The sequence below is a fragment of the Echinops telfairi genome, unplaced genomic scaffold (genome assembly GCF_000313985.2).
Source record: "Echinops telfairi isolate 266 unplaced genomic scaffold, ASM31398v2 ScPeMD7_6;HRSCAF=24_0, whole genome shotgun sequence".
Classification (NCBI taxonomy): domain Eukaryota; kingdom Metazoa; phylum Chordata; class Mammalia; order Afrosoricida; family Tenrecidae; genus Echinops; species Echinops telfairi.
The window spans coordinates 9,767,563-9,776,106 of NW_022103902.1; the positions used below are offsets into that span (position 1 = coordinate 9,767,563).

Consider the following 8,544-nt stretch of genomic DNA (forward strand, 5'->3'; position numbering starts at 1 on the left):
GGATGGGGATGGGGATGGGGATGGGGACAGAAAGGGAGCAAAGAAATAAATAAAATGTCACTCTTATGATGGGAGTCCCAAACAAAAATTGGCCTGAGAGAGTTGAGATACAAATCTATATCTGATCCTCTTGCTATTTCATGTGCTGTAACTTTTGTTGAATTACCAAAATACCAGTCACTGATAGAGCAGGGGAAGGGAACTCTTCAGACTGTCATAGGGAGGGGATAGAAATCGTGGCAGAAACTCTCCCCTGTCCTTCTGGCACAGGCTTATGGATTTTGTAAAATCATTCACACTAGTATTTGATTTTATTTACTTGTATGGGACAATGTAGTCCTCTTTCCAGCTTGAAATCTGTCATGGTGATACATAGGATAAAAACCAAATATCTCCTGAGGGTTATCTGCTAAATTCTGTTACCTGTGAAGATCACTTTATTTGTCTGAAGACCTGGGCACTCCTGCGTTTCCAGGCACTTTCATTTCTGAGGTCTCAAATCTGGCACATCCCTTACACAAATTAGTATCTCTAGTAAGTTCAACCTACTAAAAAGTCCCCAAAACACTGAGACATCAGGTTTATAGGACATTCACTTATTTATTTTCTTGATGGGCTGTGGGCGGACAAGACCCAACATGATTAAGAACATCATTCATGAAGAAAGCAAAGTCATTAAAAATAAAGGGAAAAAAAGAAAAATTAAAGTGGATGTCAGAAGAGACTCTGAATTTTGCTCTTAATCTTAGAGTAACCAAAGCAACTGGAAGAAAGAATGAAACCAAGAAGCTGAATAGAAAATTTCTAAAGGCAGCTCAAGAAGACCAAGCCAAATATTATAAAAAATGTGGAAGGATTTAGAAAACCAAAAGGGAATAATACTCTCAGCATTTCTGAAACGGAAAGGACGCAAGAAAAAAATTCAACCTGCCAGTTGCAGTCTTGAAAGATTCTATGGACAAAATCTTGAATGATGCAGGAAGCACTAAGGGAACATGGAAAGAACACACAGAATCCCTGTACCCAAATGTCCACATTCCACCATTTCAGGAGGTAGTATATGATCCAGGACCAATAGTGCTGAAGGAAGAAGTACACACTGTACTGAACGTATTAGCCAAAAACAAGGTTACCGGAATTGAAGGAATACCAATTGAAATGTTTCAACAAGTTGTTGAAGCATTGAAAGCATTTATTCATCTATACCAGGGAAATTGGAAGACAGCTACTTGGACAACTTATTGGAAGAGATTTGTACCCATTCCAAAGAAAGTTGACCCAAAGGAATGCTCAAATTATAGAACAATATCACTGATATCGCACATAAGTAAAATTTTACTGAAGATCATCCCACAGCAGTTGTAACAACACATTGACAGTGCATTGCCAGAAGCTCAGGCTGGATTCAGAAGAGGACATCAAACAAAAGATATCATTCCTGATGTCAGATGGATCGTGGCTCAAAGAGGAGAATGATGTTTGCTTGTGTTTCAGTGACTATGCAAAGGCATTCACTTGTATGGACCATCATAAACTGTAGATAAACTTTTGAAAGATAGGAATTCCAGAACACTTCAAAGTGCTCATTCAGAACTTGTACATGAATCAAGAGGCAGTTGTGTAAACAGAACGAGGGCATAGTGCATGGTTTAAAATCAGGAAAGGTGTGCATCCAATTTGTATTCTCTCTCCACATTAGTTCAATCTATATGCTGCTCAAATCATCAGAGAAGCTGGATTATATGAAGAAGAATGTGGCATCAGGACTGGGGGAAGGCTTCTTAACAACCCGAGGAATGCAGATGACACAGCATTGCTTGCTGAAATTGAGGAGGATTTGAAGCACTTGCTGATGAAGATCCAGGCTTGTAGTCTTCAATATGTATTAAAACTCAAGTAAGGAAGACCAAAACCCTCACAACTTAACATGGAGAAAGCCTCACATCATGATAAATGGGAAGGGCAGCTAAAAAGTGGAATGCCTTCGACAAAATGTCTTGACACAATAACTAGCTCAATGGGCTCCGGCATAGGAAGAAGTGTGAGGGTGGCATAGGACAGGGCAGTGCTGCATTCCGCTGTGTATGGGGTTGCGATGGGTCAGAACCAATTCAATGGCACAATATTCCGTTCCTCTGCTGAGTTGGAAATGGTAGGCAAAATAGACACCTTTGTTATATGCCTTTGTCTATTTGAAACAATATCTAATGAGTAGCGATGTCAACGAGCTTGGCATGGAGGAGAAAAAACTGGGACCAGAATAACATTAAAATGTGAGAGTCCTAATCCTCAGAAAGGTCACATCTTTGTTAAGACTCAGGAGACCACATAAACTGGAATCAATAAATGCCAATTATTCTGTCTGAAAGCAAATGTAATCTTTAAATTGTTGGTGCGTTGGCAGATAAATGTGTGTTTTCTAGGTTGGTAGAATGAGGCTTTTGTTGATCTAGAATGAAGTTGTTTTGCTAAATAATAAATTGGGCCCATTCCATCCCTTCGTGCTTTCAAACTGAAGAGTGTCAGAAAGGTGTGGTATGGCCGTGAATATATGCTTCTTTATGGCTTTTCACTTTTTAAAGAAAGATGTATAAATGTATCGGGGTGTGGTGGGGGCTCTATAATCCAGCAATCCCCAACTGATTTTTCAATTCGATATTTGGCCAAGATATGGATATGTTGATACCTTCCCCTGCTCAGACCCAACCTGGTACTCACGAGTTGGCATGGATGAAATCTAAGTGCAGCTGGGCACGACGCAGCAAGGTATACTTGTCACCCATGTCCTTGAATGCGCCCTGCGCAGCAGACCAGCGACCTGCACCGGAAGTTTGCTCGCCCACGCCCACGCCCTAGATCCCAGGTGCAACGCCCACGCCCACGCACGCACGCTCGCACGCTCGCACGCACGCATGCATGGACAGACTCCGGGTTCAATGAGCAATTGCTTCTCTGGCGGCTACATCACTGCATCTTTGGGCTGGAATATGCAGCGGTTGTAAAGTCTTGGTTAAAATCTTGATTGTACGGCCTTTAAATAATCCAGAGCAAGAAAGATGTGGCAGTTCCTTAAAGATTACAACCTTCAAGACTCTATAGGGCACTACTCCATCCCATGGGATAGCTATGTGTCTGAGCTAGACTCCTCTTTCTTTTTTCATTTCCTTTTCTTTTTCTAGAAAATATTTTATTGAGAGCTCTTACAGCTATAGTAACATTCCATGGTTCAATCACATCAAGCAGTATTGTACAATTGCTACCACAATCGGTTTCAAAACATTTTCTTTCTTCTTGAACTCCTTGATATTAGCCCTTCTTTATCCTCTCCCTCCCTTCCCCTCTACCCCCAGGAACCCTTATTATTATGATTATTATTATTTTGCCACATCTTACATCATCTGATATATCTATTCACATATAATTCTGCTGTCTGTTCCCCTTGATTGGGGTTATGTAGTCGTCAATGCTATCAGCTCCCTTTGCCCCCACCCCCTCACTTCCCATTACCTCAGGAAACCATTGCTCCTGTTACTGATTCTGAAGGGTTATCTATCTTGGCTTACATGAATTCAATGATCTTAATTACACAAATGAACATATGCAAGTCTAACATGATTAATGAGTTAAAACAAATAAAAACCCTAATATTAAGGGGAGGAAATATTAAAGAATTAGAGGATAGCTCTGTGTTTCATCAGTGCTATACCACACCCTGGATTTGTCATCCTTTCTGTGTGGCCCTTCTGAAAAGAACTGTCCATTTACCTCATAGGTGGATTTTGGGTCTCCACTACATCCCTACCCCTTCACATCGTTTTGTTTGCTTATTTTTGAACTTCTGATACCTTTTCCTGTCAGCGCCTCAGGCTCCTTTTTCTGCATTGAAGTTTAGATAAAATCTTCCTAAGTGGTTATTCATCTCCCAATAACCCCCCAGCCAGAAAATGTAACACGAAGGTGAAATTGGAATTTGATTTCCCAAACATACATACACAAAAACGTGGAGAAGAAATAGTCCTGGGTGACTTGCTGGTAGAGGGTAAGGAAGGTAAATGAGTCGTTTCTCTTTGCTTGTGCAATTTGTTCCACAGCTTCGGAAGTGAGAGCATTTTGTGTTTTAAACTTCAGTACTCATTGTCCCTTATCTCTTAGGTTCTTCAAAGAAATGTCTAGCTCAGATTCCATTTGGGGAAAGGGAAGGGAAGAGAGGAAAAGGAGGAAAAGAGCCAAGGAAGAGAGAGGTCAGTTAGGAAAAGAACGGAACACGAGACAAGTAAAGGAGTGTTGTGCCCACGCTGTGAGTCATCAGTCCTCTTCTTGACACCTGCCTGGAACTCTTGTTTAAAATCTTCTGATTGTGAGTTGGTTAAAGGGTGCAGAGCAATTCCGTTTTCCATCCAACAATTCATACGTCATTTGTTTTATCGCATTGATTGTTATCTCTACAAGGAAATGCCACTCATCTCATCTCCCTCTCTTTCCTGTATCCAATCCTCTTTCTCTCCTAACTCTTTTGAACTGTGTTCTTGGGTAAATATTGTCCTTTTGAACACAAATAGTTGATGATTCTAAGGGGTGCACACTTCCTTAGTGTTATTGTTCCTCTTAAAGACCAATCTATTGTTTGACTGAAAATCGAGCCAGGAAGATGAGTTCATTTTTAGGCTTGGAAAGTAACTAAGGTCCTAGTCCTAGGGGTCCCACCATTCCCCATCCACCCAGTAAGCCTGATCTTCTTAAAATACTTGGGAGTTTGGGTCCTCATTTGTCTCCCACTGTACCGGGACTATCTAATATGACCTCTTTCAGAGCCATTGGTAGTGGTAGCTGGACAACATCTAGTTCTTCTGGGCTCAGAGTTGATTGATGGTTGACCTGTGGTTGATGTTTGCCTGGCCCATTCGTTGTTTCCATGCATCTTCACTTTTACTTACTCTTCATACCTCTAGATAGGGAGAGACCAATAGTTACATCTTAGATAGCTCTTCATGAGCTTTTAAGATTTCAGTCTTAAAAGTAGGATGTGAAACATTGTCTTTCTGGACTATGACACCAATTGACCACAGTTTCCCCATAACTTTCATCTAGGAACCCCAGGCCCAGTGGCTCATTCTCCCAAGGTGTTTGGTTATGTCTAAGAAGTTTTCATAAATTTTTCCCCTGTTACGGAGTGGAGATCCAAAGCCCATTAGTAGGCCACTGGAGATCCCCTCGCAGAAGGGTCTCAGTGAGGAGATGGGCCAGTCAGGGTGCAATGTAACAATGATGAGAAATACAACTTTATTCTAGTTCCTAAAGGTTTCCTCCCCGCTCCCACTACCATGACTCGAATTCTATCTTGCAAGACTGGCTAGACCAGAGGAGGTACACTGGTACAGATAGGAACTGAAAATACAGGGAATCCAGGACGGATGAGCCCTATAGGACCAGTGGTGTGAGTGGCAAAACAGGGAGGGTAGAGGGAGAATGGGTAGGAAAGAGGGAACCGATTACATGGAACTGTGTGTGACCTCCTCCCTGGGGGACAGACAACCGAAAAGTGGATGAAGGGAGACATCGGACAGGGCAAGATATGACAAAATACCCATTTATAAACTATCAAGGGCTCATGAAGGAGGGGGGAGCGGGGAGGGAGGGGAAAAATGAGGACCTAATGTCGGGGGTTTAAAAGGAGAGAAAATGTTTTGAGAAACGATGTACAAATGCGCTTTACATAATTGATGTGTGTATGGATTGGGATAACAGTTGTATGAGCCCCTAATAAAATGTAAAAAAAGAAAGAAAAAAAAAGAAAAAAATTTTCCCCTGTGTGTTCCACCAAATTCATGGATATACAAAACTACAGATGAGAGTCTACGGAGTCAAGTTGAGCTCATATTTGCAGCAAAGATGAATGTCCATGTTCAGATCACCTCTGTCAAATATATATACGTGTAGGTGTATTTCCACTCTCCTCCTATGCCCTTTAGCCTGCATGCCTCTCCGTGCATCTTCTAGTCGGCCATTGTTACTGCGGGATTGTATACATAACATATTCACCTCGGTTGTCTTTAACCCTTGCGTTCCTCTTAGTGTCTTCCCCTGTGTATTGTGTATCCCTTTCTTCTTCCTCCCGGTAATATAGATGTCTACTCTCTAGCCAGTAATGTACCCTGTGCAATGATCCTGTGCAGTGAACTTCTTGATCCACGGACAGAAAGTTCCAGAAACCTTGGACACTAGAGGAATGGGAAAAGCAGAACCAAGCACCAAAGCATGAGGCAGACTGGTGGGCTTTCTAATCCAGGGAGTGAGTAAAGCAGAGTGGCTTTGGGCAGGAGGCTCACTTGTGGAGAGCGGCGCCCCAGGAACTTACCTAGAGGAGCTAGATGTGACCTATGGAGTTAGAGCTAACCACCTTTACACTAAGGCTTGTGGTGGAGTTGGTACCTTTGGGGCATTTAATTGGCAGAATTAAAAGAGCTTTATCGCATTGCCCTAACCAGCCAGCAGCCAAGGGGCTATATGGCTGGGAAGCCAAGGAATGTAGATAGGCTTTCCTACGGCACGTCAAGATGAACTTTTCCTGACCAAAGAACTGTATCCTGAACAGTTCTGATCCTGAATTGTAACCTGTTCACTTCCCTAATAAACCCTATCATCATGAGTTCTGTCTGAGTTCTGTGTGGCCTTTGTAATGAATTTTCAAGTAGAGTAATAGAGAGTACTGTGGGAAGTTAAGTAGTGGTTAGAGTTGGACTGTTAACTGCAAGGTCAGCAGTTCAAAACCACCAGTCGCTCCAAGGAAGAAAGGTAGCGCTTTCTACTTACATAAATAGTTGCCATCTCCTTCTGCCTGTGGACTCCACAGAGGAAGCATCATTAGAGTTCTACACACACACACACACACACACACACCAACGGCCATTATATCTAAATGAGAGGCTCCTAAAGAGGTGCCGAAACTCTTCATGGAGTTCTGAAACAACAGATGAGATTTCTGCAGAGCCATTCTGAGAAATGAAGGATGCTCAACCAGACTGTGTGGGCATAAGAGATCCTAAGACCAAGTGTTCCAGAGGCTTTGGGTTTGTCACTTCCTCTACTGGGGAGGAGGTGGACTCAGGCATGGATGCAAGGACACACAAGGTAGGTAGAAGAGTTGTGGAACCAAAGAGGGCTGTGTCATAGGAAGACTCTCCAAGACCCATTTGACTGTGAAAAAGAGCTCTGTTGCTGGCATCAAAGAAGACACTGAAGAGCACCACCTATGAGATTATTTTGAGCACTATGGGAAAATGGAAGCAATTGAAATCATGACTGATCGAGGCATTGGCAAGAAGAGAGACTTTGCTTTGTGACTTTTGAAGACCATGACTTGGTCGATAAGATTGCCACTCAGAAATACCCGTACTGTGAATGGCTACAACTGTGAAGGAAGGAGAGCCCTGTAGAAGCAAGTGCCTCTGCCAGCCAGAGAGGCCATAGGCGTTCTGGAAACTTTGGTGGTAGCCAAGGAGGTGGTGTTGGTGAGAATGATAACTGTGGTCAGGGCAGAAACTTCAGTGGACGTGGTGGCTTTGGTGGCTGTCATGGTGCTGGTGGATATGGCGGCAGTGGGGATGGTTATGATGGCGTGGGTAATGATGCTGGTTATGGAGGAGGTGGCCCTGGTTACTCTGGAGAAAGCAGAGGATATAGAAGTGGTAGACTGTGTGGAAATTACATAATGTCCTGTCAACTTGAGTGAAGGGGTGGAGTCAAGCCTGTCGATCAGGTCATAGCCAACGAGGTCTCTGTGTGGGCATGACCTTATCCTGAGGATTCTGGGAACTCCTGTCTTCCTCCTTGGAGGTGAGACACATTCTTTCCCTGCAAGACCTTCCTGCTGACAAACCACATGGAGCCATGCTGATGGCGTCACTGCTCTGGAGCTGAAGGAGCCACATGGAGACCCACATCAGCACTGAGATGTTTCCACCACCACCAGATCCACATGACTTTCCCTCCACTGGCCTGTGATCTTCCATTGCATGTGGCGTGAATCTGAATAGGAATTTATGAACTGGTATCGGATATATCGGATATAAATGTCAGACTTAAAGACTTGATCTGGAGTGGACGGGGATGTTTTCTTAATACACAATTGCTCTTTTATATAAAGCTCTTTCTTATACACATATGAGTGTCTGTAAATGTGCTTCTCTGGTTAACCCTGACTGACACAGATAGGGTTATGGAAACCAGGGCAGTGGCTATGGTAGGAATGGCAGCTATAACAATAGCAGAGGGGACTTTGGCAGTGGTAGTGGTGGAGGAACCAATTTTGGAGGTGGTAGAAGCTACAATGATTTTGGCAATTACCACAATCTATCTTCCAATTTTGGACAGATGAAGGGAGGAAACTTTGGAGGCAGAAACTCTGACCCTTAACATGGTGGAGGTCAATACTTTGCCAAAGTGACTATGGTGGATCAAGCAGTAATGGTAGCTGTGACAGTGGTGGAAGATTTTAATGATTACCAGGAAACAAAGCTTAGCAGGAGAGGAGAGTCAGAGAAGTGA

At 43.1% G+C, this 8,544-nt stretch overlaps 1 pseudogene; it reads left to right on the top strand.

The window, feature by feature from the left end:
- The first annotated feature begins 6,999 nt into the window (after positions 1-6,999).
- Positions 7,000-8,544, top strand: LOC105978951 (annotated as a pseudogene).